Source organism: Macaca nemestrina, chromosome 4 (genome assembly GCF_043159975.1).
Source record: "Macaca nemestrina isolate mMacNem1 chromosome 4, mMacNem.hap1, whole genome shotgun sequence".
NCBI lineage: Eukaryota > Metazoa > Chordata > Mammalia > Primates > Cercopithecidae > Macaca > Macaca nemestrina.
Window position 1 is genome coordinate 127,609,939 of NC_092128.1, and position 19,926 is coordinate 127,629,864.

General features: G+C 43.0%; 1 protein-coding gene across 4 annotated transcripts in view; it reads right to left on the reverse strand.

The window, feature by feature from the left end:
- Positions 1-19,926, reverse strand: part of LOC105495929 (zinc finger protein 107) — a 101,589-nt gene that overhangs the window by 52,236 nt on the left and 29,427 nt on the right. For 3 of the 4 annotated variants that reach the window (XM_011765850.2, XM_071095229.1, XM_071095228.1), the window contains one exon: positions 6,017-6,159. The gene's annotated coding sequence lies outside the window, so the exon portion shown is untranslated. Of the gene's footprint in view, positions 1-6,016; positions 7,033-19,926 lie in introns of those variants that run through there. The other variant, XM_071095230.1, reaches the window with a different exon arrangement.

Sequence of the window (19,926 nt, forward strand, 5' to 3'; positions counted from 1 at the left end):
GAGATGGTATCTCATTGTGGTTTTGATTTGCATTTCTCTAATGACCAGTGATGATAAGCATTTTTTATATGTTTATTGGCCACATAAATGTCTTCTTTTGAGGATTGTCTGTTTATATCCTTCACCCACTTTTTGATGGGGTTGTTTTCTTCTTGTAAATTTGTTTCAGTTCTTTGTAGATTCTGGATATTTGCCCTTTGTCAGATGGATAGATTGCAAAAATTTTGTCCCATTCTGTAGGTTGCCTGTTCACTCTGATGATAGTTTATTTTGCTGTTTAGAAGCTCTTTAGTTTAATTAGATCCCATTAGTCTATTTTGACTTTTGTTATCGTTGCTTTTGGCGTTTTAGACATGAAGTCCTTGCCTGTGCCTATGTCCTGAATGGTATTGCATAGGTTTTCTTCCAGGATTTTTATGGTTTTAGGTCTTACATTTAAGTCTTTAATCCATCTTGAGTTAATTTTTCTATAATGTATAAGGAGGGAGTCCAGTTTCAGTTTTCTGCATATGGCTAGTCAGTTTTCCCAGCACCATTTATTAAATAGGGAATCCTTTCCCCATTGCTTGTTTTTGTCAGGTTTGTCAAAGATCAGATGGTTGTAGATGTGTGGTGTTCTTTGTGAGGCTTCTGTTCTGTTACATTGGTCTATATATCTGTTTTGGTACCAGTACCATGCTGTTTTGGTTACTGTAGCCTTGTAGCATAGTTTGAAATCAGGTAATGTGATGCCTCCAGCTTTGCTCTTTTTTCTTAGGATTGTCTTGGCTATGCGGGCTCTTTTCTGGTTCCATATGAAGTTTAAAGTAGTTTTTTCCAATTCTGTGAAGAAATTCAATGATAGCTTGATGAGGATGGCATTGAATCAATAAATTACTTCTTCACGATATTGCTTCTTCCTATCCATGAGCATGGAATGTTTTTCCATTTCTTTGTGTCCTCTCTTACTTCCTTGAGCAGTGGTTTGTTGTTCTTCTTGAAAGGGCCTTCACATCTTTTGTAAGTTGTATTCCCAGGTATTTTATTCTCTTAGTAGCAATTGTGAATGGGAGTTCACTCATGATTTGGCTCTCTGTCTGTTATTGTTGTATAGGAATGCTTGTGATTTTTGCACATTGATTTTGTATCCTGAGACTTTGCTGAAGTTGCTTATCAGCTTAAGGAGATTTGGGGCTGAGACAATGGGGTTTTCTAAATATACAATCATGTCCTCTGCAAACAGAGACAATTTGACTTCCTCTTTTCCTAATTGAGTACCCTTTATTTCTTTCTTTTGCCTGATTGCCCTGGCCAGAACTTCCAATCCTATGTTGAATAGGAGTGGTGAGAGAGGGCATCTTTGTCTTGTGCCAGTTTTCAAAGGGAATGCTTCCAGTTTTTGCCCATTCAGTATGAGATTGGCTATGGATTTATCATAAATAGCTCTTATTATTTTAAGATACGTTTCATCAATACCTAGTTTATTGAGAGTTTTTAGCACGAAGGGGTGTTGAATTTTGTCGAAGGCCTTTTCTGCATCTATTGAGATAATCATGTGGTTTTTATCATTGGTTCTGTTCACGTGATGGATTACATTTATTGATTTGCATATGTTGAACCAGCCTTGCATCCCAGGGATGAAGCTGACTTGATCATGGTCAATAAGCTTTTTGATATACTGCTGGATTCGGTTTGCAAGTATTTTATTGAGGATTTTTGCATCAATGTTCATCAGGGATATTGGCCTGAAATTTTCTTATATGGTTGTGTCTCTACCAGGCTATTATTGAATTATTGCCTCAATTTCAGATCTTGTTATTGGTCTACTCAGGGATTCAACCTCTTCCTGGTTTAAACTTGGGAGAGTGTATGTGTCCAGTAATTTATCTATTTCTTCTAGATTTTCTAGTTTATTTGTGTAAAGGTGTTTCTAGTATTCTCTGATGGTAGTTTGCATTTCTGTGGGATCAGTTGTGATATCCCCTTTATCATTTTTTATTTCATCTATTCGATTCTTCTCTCTTTTCTTCTTTATTAGTCTAGCTAGCAGTCTGTCTATTTTGTTGATCTTTCCAAAAAACCAGCTCCTGGATTCATTGATTTTTTGAAGGGTTTTTTGTGTCTCTATCTCCTTCAGTTCTGCTCTGATCTTAGTTATTTCTTGTCTTCTGCTAGCTTTAGAATTTGTTTGCCCTTGCTTCTCTAGTTCTTTTAATTGTGATGTTAGGGTGTCAATTTTAGATCTTTCCTGCTTTCTCTTGTGGGCATTTGGTGCTATAAATTTCCCCCTACACACTGCTGTAAATGTGTCCCAGAGATTCTGGTACATTGTGTCTTTATTCTCATTGGTTTCAAAGAACATCTTTATTTCTGCCTTTATTTTGTTATTTACCCAGTAGTCATTCAGGAGCAGGTTGTTCAGTTTCCATGTAGTTGTGCGGTTTTGAGTCAGTTTCTTAATCTTGAGTTCTAATTTGATTGCACTGTGGTCTGAGAGACTGTTATGATTTCCATTCTTTTGTATTTGCTGAGGAGTGTTTTACTTCCAATAATGTGGTTGATTTTAGAATAAGTGTGATGAGGTGCTGAGAAGAATATATATTCTGTTGATTTAGGGTGGAGAGTTCTGTAGATGTCTTTTAGGTCCACTTGGTCCAGAGCTGAGTTCAAGGCCTGAATATCCTTGTTAATTTTCTGTCTCATTGATCTGTCTAATATTGACAGCGGAGTGTTAAAGTCTCCTACTATTATTGTGTGGGAGTCTAAATCTTTTTGTAGGTCTCTAAGAACTTGCTTTATGAATCTAGGTGCTCCTCTATTGGGTGCATATATATTTAGGATAGTTAGCTCTTCTTGATGCATCGATCCCTTACCATTATGTAATGCCCTTCTTTGTCTCTTTTGATCTTTGTTGGTTTCCAGTCTGTTTTATCAGAGATTAGGATTGCAACTCCTGCTTTTCTTTGCTTTCCATTTGCTTGGTAAATATTCCTCCATCTCTTTATTTTGAGTCTATGTGTGTCTTTGCATGTGAGATAGGTCTCCTGAATACAGCACACTGATGGGTCTTGACTCTTTATCCAATTTGCCAGTCTGTGTCTTTTAATTGGGGCATTTAGCCCATTTACATTTAAGGTTAATATTGTTATATGTGAATTTGATCCTGTCATCATGATGCTAGCTGATTATTTTGCCCATTAGTTGATGCAATTTCTTCATAGTGTTGATGGTCTTTACAATTTGGTATGTTTTTGCAGAGGCTGGTGCCAGTTGTTTCTTTCCATGTTTAGTGCTTCCTTCAGGAGCTCTCATAAGGGAGGCCTGGTGGTGACAAAATCTCTCAGCATTTGCTTGTCTGTACATGTATTGTATTGTATTTCTCCTTCACTTATGAAGCTTAGTTTGGCTGGATATGAAATTCTGGGTTGAAAATTCTTTTCTTTAAGAATGTTGAATATTGACCCCCTTTCTCTTTTGGCTTATAGGGTTTCTGCCAAGAGATCTGCTGTTAGTCTGATGGGCTTCCCTTTGTGGGTAACCCGACGTTTCTCTCTGGCTGCCCTTAACATTTTTTCCTTCATTTCAACATTGGTGTATCTGACAATTATGTGTCTTCAGGTTGCTCTTCTCGAAGAGTGTCTTTGTGGTGTTTTCCATATTTCCTGAATTTAAATGTTCGCCTGTCTTGCTAGGTTGAGGAAGTTCTGGATAATCTCCTGAAAAGTGTTTTCCAACTTGGTTCCATTCTCCCCGTTGCTTTCAGGTACACCAATCAAATGTAGATTTGGTGTTTTCACATGGTCCCATATTTGTTGGAGGCATTGTTCACTCCTTTTTATTCTTTTTTCTCTAATCTTGTCTGCTTGTTTTATTTCAGTAAGTTGATCTTCAATCTCTGGTACCCTCTCTTCTGACTTATTGATTCAGCGATTGATACTTGTGTATGCTTCATGAAGTTCTTGTGCTGTGTTTTTCAGCTCCATCAGGTCATTTATGTTCTTCTCTAAACTGGTTATTCTAGTTAGCAAATTGTCTAACCTTTTTTCAAGGTTCTTAACTTCCTTGAATTGGGTTAGAACATGCTCCTTTAGCTCAAAGGAATTTGTTATTACCCACCTTCTGAAGCCTGCTTCTGTCAATTCATCAAACTCATTCTCTGTCCAGTTTTGTTCCCTTGCTGGCAAGCAGTTGTGATCCTTTGGAGGAGAAGAGGCATTGTGGTTTTTGGAATTTTCAGTCTTATTGCGCTGGTTTCTCCCCATCTTTGTGGATTTATCTACCTTTGGTCTTTGATGTTAGTGACCTTCGGATGGGGTCTCTGAGTGGGCGTGCTAATCCTTTCTGTTTGATAGTTTTCCTTCTAACAGTCAGGGCCCTCTGCTGCAAGTCTGCTGGAGTTTGCTGGAGGTCCACTCCAGACCCTGTTTGCCTGGGTTTCACCAGAGGAGGCTACAGAACAGCAAAGATTACTGCTTGTTTTTTCCTCTGGAAGTGCCAGAGGGGCACCTGCCAGATGCCAGCCAGAGCTCTCCTGTTTGAGGTGTCTGTCGGCCCTCACTGGGAGGTGTCTCCCAGTCAGGATACATGGTGATCAGGGACCCACTTGAAGAGGCAGTCTGACCCTTAGCGGAGCTGAAACGCTGAGCTGAGAGGTCTGCTGCACTCTTCAAAGCCGTCAGGCAGGAACGTTTAAGTCCGCTGAAGCTGCACTAAAATTTTTTAGATGTGCCATTTGAATAAACTCTGTAGTCCAAGTCAAATTACCTATAAGAACCCCTCATTTATCTGTGCTATGCTCCTAATTTGGAGACACAAACTTGGTACTTAAGAGGACATAAATTTAATGTTAAGTGTGGACCCATGAAGAACCTAGACAGCCAATAGCCACTTGTTCATTCCTGAGTTCCTAAAGCTTCCATTATTAAAAAGCTGTGCATTCCATTATCACTATGGAAGAGATAAAATAATCTGCATAAAATAAAAATTAGGCCAGGTGCAGTGACTCCCGCCTGTATTCCCAGTACTTTGGGAGGCTGAGGCAGGTGGATCACTTGAGGTCGGGAGTCCGAGACCAGCCTGGCCAACATGGTGAAACCCCATCTCTACTAAAAATACAAAATTAGCCAGGTGTAGTGGCACATGCCTGTAATCCCAGTTATTCGGGAGGCTGAGGCAGAAGAATCGCTTGAACCCGGGAGGTGGATGTTACAGTGAGCCAAGATCACACCGTTGCATTCCAGCCTGGGCAACAAGAGCGAAACTCCATCTCAAAAAAAAAAAAAGGAAAAAAAAAAAAAGAAAATAGTCACATCATCTACATGTTGAGGCCACAGATATGTATATGTATTGATATGTATCAATAACCCTTGTTGGCAGAAACACATCACCTGTGTGCTGGTCTCTGTGATAAGTCCCTCTTTATCTGTGGGTATGGCCCAAGTAGAAAAAGCAAGCCAAATCACCTGGTGCAGGGCCCAGAGATATGTCACAATATCTTCTATAGGCACAGGTAACAGAGGAGAGTCACATCAAATAGTTGATGGACCCAGAGATATGTCACAATGCCCCTGTAATCAGGGTCCAGGTAAGAGACTCAAATCACCTTTGTTCTGGGCTCCACAATATGTCACAATGCTTTCTCCATAACTGTCATACAAAGAGGAGACCCCGGCTCTTACCTAACTCACGAAGCCTTGCTATGACAGTATCTCTTACATTGGCAGGTTTCTAGGAAGAGGGTCATCATCTCTCCTGTGAGCTGGACCAAGATATATATCATAATCCCGCCTATGGGTAGAGAGCAAGCAGGAGAGTCACATCACCTGGGTGCTGGGCAAGGGATATGTTAAAATCTTCCCTGAGGACAGGAACCAGGCAGGAGAGTCACATTACCTGGGTGCTCAGGGAGGGATCTTATTTGACAATCCACTCCTGAAAACAAGGCACAGAATGCATAGTCACATCACATGGGTTCTGGGCCCAGTAATATCTTACGATGCTCAGTATGAGTGATGACCTCTCAGGAGAGGCAGATTACCTTAATGGTGGACCAAGCGATACGTCACAATCTTCTTTGTGGGCAGGATGCAGGAAGAACAAAAGTCACATCTTCTAGGTGATGGATGCAGGGAGATGTAAACAGTCCCTCTGTGGGCAGGGCCAAGGTAGAAACCTCCAATTCTATAAATGTAGAGCCCAGTGATTTGTCACAATACTAAACACATGCAAAGCCTAGGCAAATAGGAGAGTCATATCACTTAGCTGCTGGGTCAAGTAATATGTCCCATCCTCCCTTTTGGCATGGCCCAGGCAGCAGAAGAAAGTGACATCACCTATGTAATGAATAAAGAGATATGTCATAATACACCTGTGGACAGGGCCAAGGCAGGAGTCACATCACTTAGGTGTTGGTCCCAGCCATATGTCAAAATACACAAAGTATGCTGGACCCAGGTAGGAGAAGAGAGTCATGTCACCTAGGTTCTGTGCCCAGGCAGAGCCCAAGCAGTAGAAGAGAATTACATCACCTAGATACTGGGTCAAGAAATATGTCACGGTACTTTCTGAGGGAAACAGTGAGGCAGGAGATTCACATCACCTAGGTGAGGGGCCCAGAGATATATCACAATGACTTTTGTTAGTAGGACTCAGGAAAAAAAAAGTTATATAACATAGGTGCTGGGCCAAATGATATGTCACAGTTCTAACCATAGATAGATCCCAGTAAGAAGAGAGTCAAATCATCCATAAGATGGCCCCAAGGTAAGTCAAAATTACCTCTGTGGGCAGGGACCAAGCAGAAGAATCACATCACCTGCGTACTGGTGATAAGTCACCTTATTTTGTAGGCATGGCCCAGGTAAGAGAAGAGAGTCACATCACCTAGGTTCTCAGCCCAAAAATATGTCACAATCTCTTTTATGAGCAAACTCAAGGTAAGAGAGGGGAATGACATCAAATAGTTGTGGACATGCCACAATGCCACCTGTGGGCAAGGTTTACATGGAGACTCACATCACCTTGGTGCTAGGTTCAGCAATATGTCACAATACCTTTTGAGGGCAGGGCTGAGCAAAATTCAGCTCTTTTTTTTTTTTTTTGAGATAGAGTCTTGCTCTGTTGCCCAGGCTAAAGTGCAGTGGCGTGATCTCGGCTCATGCAAGCTCCACCTCCCAGGTTCAAGCAATTCTCCTGCCTCAGCCTCCCAAGTAGCTGAGATTGCGGGCACCTGCCACCATGCCTGGCTAATTTTTGTATTTTTGTAATTTGTAATTTTGTATTTTTAGTAGAGACAGGTTTTCACCACCTTGGCCAGGCTGGTCTCGAACTCCTGACCTCATGATCCACCCCCCCCACTTGGACTCCCAAAATGCTGGGATTACAGGCATGGGTCACCATGCCCAGCCAGTAATGTCAGCTTTTTGTTGGGCCTAGCAATATGACACAATCTCCTCTATTGGCAGGACCTAGGAAGACAAAAAGAGTCTCATCAACTAAGCACTGGGACCAGTGAAAGATCACAATCCCCTCTGCTATCAGGAAGAAGGCACAGAGACACAACACCTGGGTAATGGGTACAGAGATACATCACAATGCCCTCTGTAGGAAGAGGCCAGCAGCAACATAACACTAGTTATGGACCAAGCAGTATGTTACAATGGCCACAGTGGGCAGGGCATGGCAGAAAAGTCACATAACTTGGGTAAAGGGCCAAGTATATGTCACAACATTCTTCTGTGACCAGCACCAAGGCAGGAGAGGAGACTCAAATCCCCTGTGTGCAAAGCCCAGCGATGTTTCAAAATGCCTCCTGTGAGCAGCATCAATGCAGGAGAATAGTGTCACATTAAGTAGATGGCGGGTCCAGCCATATGTCACTATTCCATCTCCAGGCTGGGCCTAGGCAAAAGATTCAATCACTCAGGTGCTGAGCAGAGGTATATTTCACAATCACATCTGCAGGAAAGTCCAGGGATGAGACTAACAATTCCGCACATGTCCTGGTTGTAGGTGTGAGTATTAGCACCTTCTGTGCTTTTTGTCTAACTATATGAGATACAGTCTCATTGGTAAACTGTATCTGTGCATGAGAGCCTCAATCCTTTCTGCAGATTGTGTTGCTTTAGTGGAGTCACAGCCTCACAGGTGTGCTGAATTTGTTTCTGAGAGTACCAACTAACCTGGAGATCAGATCCAGGTATAAGAGGCAATTTTAAAACTTTTAACTGCTTAAGTGTCTGAAATTTAGAACCTCAATAATGGGCTGTGTTCATGTGAAGGATGACAAGTTTTACTGTCAACTTAGTTTGCATACCAGTATCACAATCTCACCTGTGTGCTGGGCCTTGTTAGGACACTCTCTGTTCCACTCGAGGGCTTTATATAATATACGTGAGAGTCACAATAACAATATGCTCTGAAACATTCATGCTGGTACAGATCAATGATTGTACCTGTGGTCCTAAGCCCAGGTATGAGAGTCAACATCTTTTCAATTGGCTGGGTAAAAATAACAGTCATCACCTGCCCATAAGGTAAGTTTAGAAATGAGTCACCATTCAAACTGTGGCCAGATGTTAACAAATGACAATCACAATTCCAATTGTGAACTACATCTCCGTGTAAGATTCAGGACCTCACCAGTAGGATCTGTCCATGTTTGAGGGTGACAATCCTTATGGTTGGTGGTGTGTGCATACGAGAAACACAATCTCACCTGTGTGCTGGGCTCTGGCATGTCACGCTCTACCACCCAAGGACTTTATGTGATATGCAAAAGAGCAGTAGTCTTGAATAACCTTCATACAAAGAGAAGACCCAGGATCTTACCCATTTTTCTAAGCTAGCTATGAGTAACAGTATCTCTCCTATTGGCTGATTTGAGGTATGAGAGTCATCATTGTACTTGTGAACTGGCCCCAGATATATGTCACAATCCCACCTGTAGGAAGTGGGCAAATAAGAGTGTCACATTATTTGGGTGCTAGGCTAGGGATATGTCACTATCTCCCCTGAGGACAAGGACCAAACCCAGAAAACATCATCCGGGTTTTTGGCCAGGGATATTTTGCAATCCCCTCCTGAAAGCAGGACACGGGCCAGCAGTGTCACATCACCTGGGTGCTGGGCCCAGTGATATTTCACAAAGCTCCCTGTGAAAAAGGCCAAGGCAGGAGAGACATACCACCTGGTTATTGGGTCTAGTGACATGTCACAATCTTTCTTGTGGACAAGGTACAGGCAGAAGAGGGGAGTCAGATCCTCTGGGTGATAGATGGAGAGACGTTTCACAAGGTTCTAGATCAGCAGAACACAGGCAGAAGTCTTTTGTTCCCCACATATTGGGTCCAGTGATGTGTCATAATTCCCAGTATATGCATTGCCTGGGGAAAAAGGCAAGTTATGGCACCTAGGTGCTGAGTACAGTGATATGTCACAATTTCCTCTTTTGGCAAGGTCCAAGCAGAGGAGTGGGGGTCACATCACCTGGGTGATGAATGAAAAGTTTTGTTATAATACCCCGGTGGGCAGAACCAATGCAAGAGAGTAGCATTACCTAGTTTGCAATCGAGCCCCTTGTCAAAATACATAATGTATGCAGGGACCAGCATACATTGCTCAGTTCAGCAATTCATCGCAATTCTCTCATGAGCAGAGCCCAAGCAGTAGAGAAGAGTCACATCACCTATTTGCTGGGCCCAGAGATATTTAATAGTCTCTTCTGTGAGCAAAGTCCATGTAAGAGAAGAGAGTTACATCAAATAGTTGATGGGCCCAGAGATATGTCACAATGCCCCATGTTGGTAGTCTAGTAAGAAGACATATCATTTTGACGCTGAGCTAAGAAATATGTCACAATGTCTTCAAGGGAAGGTCTAAGGCAAAAGTGTCACATCACCTTCATTTTGAGCACAGCAGTAAGTCAAAATATCCCTTGTGAGCAGAACCTAAGAACAAGAAAAAAGTCACAATAGCTAGGTGCAGGGTGCAGCAATAGGTAAAAAGCCTCTTGTGAGCAGAAACCAGGCAGGAAAAGGGATTCAGAACACCTGAGTAATGAGTGCTAAGATATGTCACAATGCTCCCTATAAAAAGGTCCCAGGCAGGGAAGTAACATCACCTGGGTGTTGGATACTGCAATATGTAAAAATGGTCAATGTGGGCAGGGCACAGGCAGAAGAGTCACACAACCTGGGCTCGGAGGCCAAGCAATATGTCACAAATGTCCTCTCTCTGGGCAGCTCCAAGGCAGGAGTATAGATTATGTTGGGAGCAAGCCTCCCCAAAATCTGGCCATAAACTGGCCCTAAACAAAATCTCTGCAGCACTGTAACATGTTCATAATGACCCTAATGTCCACGCTGGAAGGTTGTGGGTTTACAGGAATGAGAGCAAGGAACACCTGGCCTGCCCAGGGCAGAAAACCACTTAAAGGCATTCTTAAGCCATAAATAATAGCATGACCGATCTATGCCTTAAGAACACGCTCCTGCTGCAGTTAACTAGCCCAACCTATTCCTTTAATTTGGCCCTTCTCTTCATTTCCCATAGGGACACTTTTAGTTAATCAAATATCTGTAGAAACAGTGCTAATGACTGACTTGCTGTTAATAAATATGTGGGTAAATATCTGTTCGGGGTTCTCAACTCTGAAGGCTATGAGACCCGATTTCCCACTTCACACCTCTATATTTCTGTTTGTGTGTCTTTAATTCCTCTAGCACTGCTGGGTTAGGGTCTCCCTGATTGAGCCGATCTCGGCAAGTGGCGTCCATCCGGGGGCTCGAATCCAGGCGAAGGGTCACTGGAGCGATGGTTGGAATGGAAAACTAGCTGGAAGGCACCCCAGTACTCTTAAAGCAATCCCCATGGTGAGTAAGAAGGGGAGCTCAGAAGCATCAGGGTAACAATGGGACAGGTGTGGGGTCTAGTTCGTACCACTTTGGAACTTTTTCAGTGATGATGAGGAATGAGAGTATAATGAAGTAACAAAAGAGGTTACGGACCAGGTTTATTTGCCAGCTAAAGCTAAAGCGGCAAAGGAGGGAGAGGTTCATCCCTACCCTTCTGCACCCCCTCATTATTTTGAAGAAAAAGACCCTCCAGATCTTCCTTTTCCAGAGGACACTGGGTGAAAAGTAGTTGCCCCAGTGACTGTTTGAGCAGTGCCTGGAGCGACCACTCTTAGTTCTATTCAGGCAGAAATTCAGCAAGCTAGACAAGAGGGTGATTTAGAGGCTTGAGCAGAGCCCAAGCGGTAGAGAAGAGTCACATCACCTATTTCAATAGGCGAATAGTGATGTAGAGAATACACACACCCCAGATCAACAGGGAAATATTATAGCTACTTTTGAGCCTTTTCCTTTCAAATTACTCAAAGAATTTAAACAAGCTAAAAATCAGTATGGACCGGGTTCTCCTTTTGTAATGGGACTGTTAAAGAATGTTGCTGTTTCCAGTCAGATGATTCCTACTGACTGGGACACTCTTATTCGAGCTTGTCTAACTCCTGCTCAGTTCTTACAATTTAAAACTTGGTGGGCAGATGATGCTTCCATTCAGGCTGCTCACAATGCCCAGGCCCAACCTCAAATTAATATAACTGCAGACCAACTTTTGAGGGTTGGTGGCTGGGTTGGTTAAGATGCACAACTGGTCATGCAGGATGATGCCATAGAACAGCTTAGAGGAGTGTGCATTAGAGCTTGGGAAAAAATCACTACAAGTGGAGAACAATACCCTTCCTTTAGTGCTATAAAACAGGGACCAAGAGAACTATATGTTGATTTTATAGCTTGGTTACAGGAGTCTCTTAAAAAAGATAATTGCAGATTCAGCTGCTCAGGATATAGTGTTGCAATTATTAGCTTTTGACAATGCTAATCCCGATTGCAGGCTGCTCTGTGACCTATTAGTGGGAAAGCACATTTAGTTGATTATATCAAGGCCTGTGATGGTATAGGAGCTGATCTGCATAAAGCTACCTTGTTGGAACAGGCAATGGCAGGACTGAGAGTGGATAAAGAAAATACTCCATTTCCTGGAGCTTGTTTTAACTGTGGGAAGCATGGTCATACTAAAAAAGAATGTAGAAAAAATCAGCGAGTCAGCCTGCCAGATAGGGGAAAAAAGAAAACTGCTGATCCTGAAATATGTCCAAAATATTAAAAAGGAAAACTTTGGGCTAATCAGTGTCACTCTAAGTTTGATAAAGAAGGGAACCCGATTTCGGGAAACGCCATTAGGGAACCATCCCAGGCCCCGTTCTAAACTGGGGCATTTCCAGCTCAGGCCATTCCCTCACCCCTGTACAATGTCTGTCCCCTGCCACAGCCGGTGGTGCTGCAGTATATTTATGCTGTACGAAAGCTGTGAGACTTCTGCCTGGGGAATCCCCACAAAAGGTCCCAACAAGGGTCTGTGGACCCTTGCCAGCAGGGACAATAGGATTACTTTTAGGAAGGTCTAGTTTAAGTTTAAAAGGCATACAAACACATACAGTGATTCAGATTACAATGGGGAAATTCAAATTGTTATATCTACTTCTGTTCCCTGGAAAGCAGAGACAGGAGAGCACATAGCACAGTTCCTGGTTGTGCCGTATGTGGGAATGGGAAAAAGTGAAATTAAATGAACAGGAGGATTTGGAAGCACAAATAAACAAGGCAAAACAGCTTATTGGGTAAATCAAATTACTGATAAACGTCCTACCTGTGAAATAACTATTCAAGGAAAGAAATTTAAAGGTTTGGTAGATACAGGAGTGGACATTTCAATCATTTCTCTACAGCACTGGCCGTCTGCATGGCCAATTCAACCCACTCAATTTAACATAGTTGGAGTTGGTAAAGCTGCTGAAGTATATCAAAGTAGTTATATTTTGCATTGTGAAGGGCCCGATGGACAACCTGGGACTATTCCACCAATGATAACTTCTGTACCTATAAATTTATGGGGAAGAGATTTATTACAACAATGGGAAGCACAAGTTCTAATTCCAGAAAAATTATATAGCCCTCAAAGTCAACATACAATGCATGAAATGGGGTATGTCCCTGGTGTGGGACTAGAAAAAAATTTGCAAGGTTTAAAAAGTTCCCACCAAAGATTAGGATATCATTTTTGATGGCAGCCATTGTTAAGCCTCCAGAATCTATACCTTTAAAATGGTTAACAGATAAGCCAATTTGGATAGAACAATGGCCACTAAGTAAAGAGAAACTGGAGGCTTTAGAGAAATTAGTTACTGAACAATTAGAAACTGGGCACATAGCTCCAACATTTTCCACTTGGAATTCTCCAGTTTTCCTAACTAAGAAAAAATCAGGTAAATGGAGAATGTTAACTGACATAAGAGCTATAAATTCAGTTATACAACCTATGGGAGCATTACAGCCAGGATTGCCTTCTCCTGCTATAATTCCAAAAAATTGACCTTTAATAGTCATAGATTTAAAAGACTGTTTCTTTACTATTCCCTTAGCTGAGCAAGACTGTGAACAGTTTGCATTTACAATTCCTGTGGTAAACAACCTGCAGCCTGCTAAGCATTTTCATTGTTTTACAGATGGGTCTAGTAATGGTAAGGCTTTTTATTCTGGCTCAAGAAGTAAAGTTTTCCAGTCACCCTATACTTCGGCTCAAAAGGTGGAACTTCTAGCTGTAATTGAGGTATTGACTGCTTTGGTATGCCTATTAATGTGATTTCTGATTCTTCATACGTGGTTCATTCCACACAGTTAATTGAAAATGCTCAGTTATGATTTCATACAGATAAACAACTGATGACTTTATTTATCCAATTGCAAACAGCAGTTAGAAGTAGAATGCACCCTTTTTGCATCACTCACATTAGGGCTCATACACCTCTTCCAGGACCTTTAACTGAAGGGACTCAAATGGCTGATCACCTAGTTGCTAATGCAACATCTAATGCTAGACACTTTCACAATTTAACCCATGTTAATTCCTCTGGTCTCAAACGCAGATAAGCATTACTTGGAAAGAAGCTAACGCTATTATCCAGTGATGGCCAACTTGCCAAATGGCACATTTCTCATCTTTTACAGGAGAAGTTAATCCTCGATGATTGGAACCTAACTCTCTTCAGCATATGGATGTCACACATGTTCCCTCGTTTGGGAGACTAGCTTATGTACATGTATGTGTGGACACCTTTTCTCACTTTGTCTGGGCTACATGCCAAACAGGAGAGTCTTCTGCCTGTGTTAAATGTCACCTTTTGCAGTGTTTTGTGGTGATGGGCATTCCAGCTTCTATTAAAACAGATAATGTCCCAGGCTATACTAGCCAAGCTGTAGCTACATTTTTCTCTATATGGAATATTAAACACATTACTGGTATCCCATACAATTCTCAAGGACAAGCCATAATGGAAAGAATGAATCTCTCCCTAAAACAGCAGTTGCAAAAGCAGAAAGGGGGAGACAGAATATGGAACCCCATAGATGCAACTGAACTAGCATTATTAACTTTAAATTTTTTGAGCCTGCCCAAAGGCCAGATGGTATCAGCAGCTGAACAGCGTCTAGAGAAACCACCTGCAAAGACAGAAAAGAACAACTGAAATGGTGGAGAGATCCAATAACAAAAAATTGAGAAATACGTAAAATAATAATTTGGGGTAGAGGTTATGCTTGTATTTCTCCAGGCAAAAATCAACAGCCAATTTGGATACCATCAAGACACCTCGTTGGCATCTTGAGCCACATTATCATGAGCCAGATGCCGAGGAAGAGACTCTGGGAGGATCCCAAGGACCCCCCAGTTGCAGCCATGTCGAGACTGACACTGAGGAGGACCCCAACTGTCATGAGCAATACCCATCAAACACAGCCACCCACCTGGGAACATATAAGGAAGCTGTCAGCCGGGCACGGTGACTAACACCTGTAATCCCAGCACTTTGGGAGGCCGAGGCAGGAGGATCACAAGGTCAGGAGATAGAAACCATTCCGGCTAACACGGTGAAACCTCATCTCTACTAAAAATACAAAAAATTAGCCAGGTGTGGTGGTGGGCACCTGTAGTACCAGCTACTCGGGAGGCTGAGGCAGGAGAATGGTGTGAACCTGGGAGGCGGAGCTTGCAGCGAGCCAAGATCGCACCACTGCACTCCAGCCTGGGTGACAGAGCGAGACTCTGTTTTAAAAAAAAAAAAAAAAAAAAAAGAAGCTGTCACAGATGGTGGAAGAAAACCTGAGGAAAGCAGGACAACCAGTCACAATGAATAATTTAATGGTGGCTATGATAGCAGTTATCACCGCTGCCATGAGTATTCCTTCAATAAGGGCTGACACAGAGAACAGTTACACTTATTGGGCATATTTATCAATCTTGGCTGACAATGATGCCTGGATGCAATCTATGACACATGCTTTCTGATCTCAGTATTTACCATAATAAATCTGTTCCTATAACTGAGGCATATCGCCCTCAAAAAAATATTTGTAAACAGGATTATATCCAGTTAGAAAAAATGAACGTACTTGTTTAGGAAGATTGCATTGCAGAACAGGCAGAGGTGCTGCACAACGATTCCTATGGAATCATTATTAATTGGTCCCCTAAGGGGATGTTTAGATTGAATTGCATCTCTCAGTCTGTGTGCCACGATAAGAAGTATGGCAAACGTTCCTATTATCTGGAACCATAGCAGTATAGTGGCACCTCAACCTCAAATGATATGGCCCACTCTAGGAGCTTAACATAAGGATTTAAAATTTAAAGAACAAATATTTAAAGCATCCCAGGGACACCTGATCTCAATGCCAGGAACTGGAGTGCTTAAAGGAGCTGAAAATGGATAAAAACATTTGGAAGCTCTGTGTTTTCAATGATGATTGTGCTTTTAATCTATGTTGCTTGTCTTTGTATAGTCTGCAGATGCAGATCCTGACTCCTGCAAGAAGCAGCTCACCATGACAAAGCTGCCTTGGCTTTTATCAATTTGCAAATCAAAGAAGGGGGACATATTGGGAGCAAGCCACCCAAAATCTGGTCATAAACGGGCCCCAAAATTGGTCATAAACAAAATCTCTGCAGCACTGTAACACGTTCATAATGGTCCTAACGCTCATGCTGGAAGGCTGTGAGTTTATGGGAATGAGGGCAAGGAACACCTGGCCTGCCCAGGATGGAAAACTGCTTAAAGGCATTCTTAAGCCATAAACAATAACATTAGCGATCTGTGCCTTAAGGACATGCTCCTGCTGCAGTTAGCTAGCCCAAACTATTCTTTTAATTTGGCCCATCCCTTCTTTTCCTATAAGGGATACTTTTAGTTAATCAAATATCTATAGAAACAATGCTAATGACTGGCTTGCTGTTAAAAAATACGTGGGTAAATCTCTGTTTGGGGCTCTCAGCTCTGAAGGCTGTGAGACCCCTGATTTCCCACTTCACACCTCTATATTTCTGTGTGTGTCTTTAATTCCTCTAGCACCACTGGGTTAGGGTCTCCCTGACTGAGCTGGTCTCAGCAGATCACATCACATAAGTTTTGGGCCCAAAGAAATATTAAAATTCCATTCATGGGCGTGCCCTAGGAAAGGAAGTAGGGTCACAGCCTCACACGTGTGCTGAATCTTGGTCTGAGGGTCACCAACTCACATGTGGACCAAATCCATGTATGAGAGTCAATTTTCATCTGGACATGGTGGTTCATGTCTATAATCTAAGCACTTTGAGAGGCCAAGGTGGGTGGATCATTTGAGGCCAGGAGTTTGAGACCAGCCTGCCCAACGTGGTAAACCTCCATCTCTACTAAAAATACAAAAGTTAGCCAGGTGTGGTGGTGTAAGCTTGTAATCACAGCTGCTTGGGTGGCTAAGGCACAAGAATCACTTGACCCTGGGAGGCAGAGTTTGCACTGAGCTGACACTGTGCCAATGCACTCCAGCCTGGATGAGAGAACAAGACTCTGTCTCAAAAAGAGAGAGACAGGAGTCAATTCTCCAGATTTTCACAGTTTCTGGGTGGAAAATTCAGAACCTCAAAAATGGGCTGTGTTCATGTGGAAGGATGCCAGTTTTTACAGGCTAGCTGCACATGAGTGTCACAATCTCAACTCTGTGCTGAGCTCTGTAAGAACACTCCCTTTATCACCCAAGAGCTTTATACAGAATGCACGAGAGTTGCAATTTGGTCTGATATCTTTGTACTGGCCCCATGATCATACCTGTGGCTCTAAGCCCATGTGTAAGAGTAAAGATTTCTAATCGGCTACTTTCTTTCTTTCTTTCTTTCTTTCTTTTCTTTCTTTCTTTCTTTCTTTCTTTCTTTCTTTCTTTCTTTCTTTCTTTCTTTCTTTCTTTCTTTCTTTCTTTCTTTCTCTTTCTTTCTTTCTTTCTTTCTTTCCTTCCTCTCTCTTTCTTCTTTCTTTCTTTTTTTTTTGGGTGGGGGGTGGTGGGGGATACAGTCTTACTCTATCACCCATGCTGGAGTGCATCTCAGCTCACTGCAACCTCTGTCTCCCGGATTCAAGCAATTCTCCTGCCTCAGCCTCCTGAGTAGCTGGGATTACAGGCACATGCCACTATGCCCAGCTAATTTTTGTGTTTTTAGTAGAGATGGGTTTTTGCCATGTTAGCCTGGCTGGTCTCAAACTCCTGACCTCTGGTGATCTGCCCACCTTGGTCTCTCAAAGTGCTGGGATTACAGGTGTGAGCCCCCACGTTCAGCCTAATTAGCTAGTTTCTGATAAAAGAGTTCACACTTACCTATGTCCTGGGTTTAAAAATAAGTTGCCATTTCAACTGTGGCTGGATGTTCACATGTGAGAGTCAAAAAATCCAGCTGCGTACTGCATCTATGTGTGAGATTCAAGACTTACCCAATTTGTTATTTTCATGTGTGAGGGTGACAATCCTAACATTCAGCTGGGTATGCATACAGAAAAGACAATCTCACCTGTGTGCTTGGCCCTGTGGTGACACTCTCTGTATCGCTGAAGGGCATTATGTGACATGTGAGAGTGGTAACCCCCTATAACTTTTTTTTGGGGGGGGTGGATGAAGTCTCGCTCTGTCACCTAGGCTAGAGTGCAGTGGCGTGATCTCGGCTCACTGCAATCTCCATCTCCCAGGTCCAACTGATTCTCCTGCCTCAGCTTCCCAAGTAGCTGGGACTACAGGCATGTGCTACCATGCCCAGCTAATTTTTGTATTTTTAGTAAGGACAAGGTTTCACCATTTTGGCCAGGATGGTTTTGATCTCTTGACCTCAGGTGATTGCCCGCATCGGTCTCCCAAAGTGCTGGGATTACAGGCGTGAGCCACTGCTCCCAGCTCCCATAACTTTTTTTTTTTTTCTTGAGATGGAGTCTCGCTCTGTCACCTAGGCGGAAGTGCAGTGGTGCAATCTTGGCTCACTGCAACCTCTGCCTCCCGGGTTCAAGCAGTTCTCTGCCTCAACCTCCCAAATACCTGGGATTACATGTGCCCTCCACCATGCCCAGCTAATTTTTGTATTTTTATTAGAGATGGGGCTTCACCATCTTGGCCAGGTTGGTCTTGAACTCCTGACCTCATGATCCACCCGCCTTGGCCCCCCAAGGTGCTGGGATTAGAGACCTGAGCCACCGCACTGGGCTGCCCATAACTTTTATATAAAGAGGAGACCCAGGGTCTTACCCGTTACACTAAGCCTCAGTACAAGAGACAGCATTGCTCATATTGGCCGGCTCAAGGAACAAAAGACATCGTCACACCTCTGAGCTTGGACAAGATATATATCAGAATCCCAGCTGTGGGTAGAGAGTAAGCAGGAGAGTAACTTTACCTGGGGACTGGGAAAAAGACGTGTTATAATATTCCCTGAGGACTGGCACCAGGAGAGTCACATCACCTGGGTACCAGGCCAGGGATATGTCACAATTCCTTCTGGAAATCAGGACAAAGAAAGCAGTGTCACAATACCTGCATGCTGGGCCCAATGATATGTCACATTGCTCCCTGTAGGCAATATCCAGGCAGGAAAGATACATTTTCCCAATCATGGACCCAGCAATATGTCACAATCTTCCTTGTGGGCAGGATGCAGGCAGAACAGGAGAGTCACATCTCAGTGACAGATGTGGGGATACTTTACAATGCCCCCCTGTTGGCAGGGCCAAGGCAGGAGTCTTAAATCCCACTCCTGTAGGGCTCAGCCATAGGTCTCAATACCCAATATATGCAAGGTGCAGGCAAATAAGACAGACACATCACCTAGGTGTTGGGTCAAGTGACACACTCCAATCCCCTTTTTTGTCAGGGCCTAGGCAGAAGGAAAGAGTCACATCACCTAGGTGATGAACAAAATAATATGTCATAATACCCTTGCAGGCAAAGTGCAGGCAAAAGAGTTGCATCACCTAGGCTTTGATCCCAGTCATATGTCACAATGTAAAATGTATGCCGAGCCTAGGCAGGAGAAGAGAGTCACATCACCTAGCCTCTTGGCCCAGTGATACATCACAATCCCTTGGACAGAGCCCAAGCTGTAGAAGAGAGTCACATCATCACCTAGGTGCTGGGTCCAGCAATATGTCACAATAAACCCTAAGGGGAGGGCCCAGGCAGGAGAGTCACATCACCTAGGTGAGAGGCCTAGAGGTATATCACACTGCATCCTGCATTAAGACTAAGGAAGAAGAAAAAGAAAGTCATAAAGCCTGTGGGATAGACCAAGTTATATTTCACAATCATCCTAGTGAATATGGTTGAGGCATGAGTGGACAGCCACATGATGTAGGTGCTGAGCCAAGTAATTTGTCACAATCCCCTCTGTGATTAGGGACCAGGCAAGAGAAAAAAGTCAAATCACCTGGGTGATGGGTGCAGAGACATGTCACAATATGCCCTGTAGGCAGGGCTCAGACAAGAGAGTAACATCACTTTGGTGTTGGATTCAGAAATATGTCACAATGCCCCATGTAAGCACGGC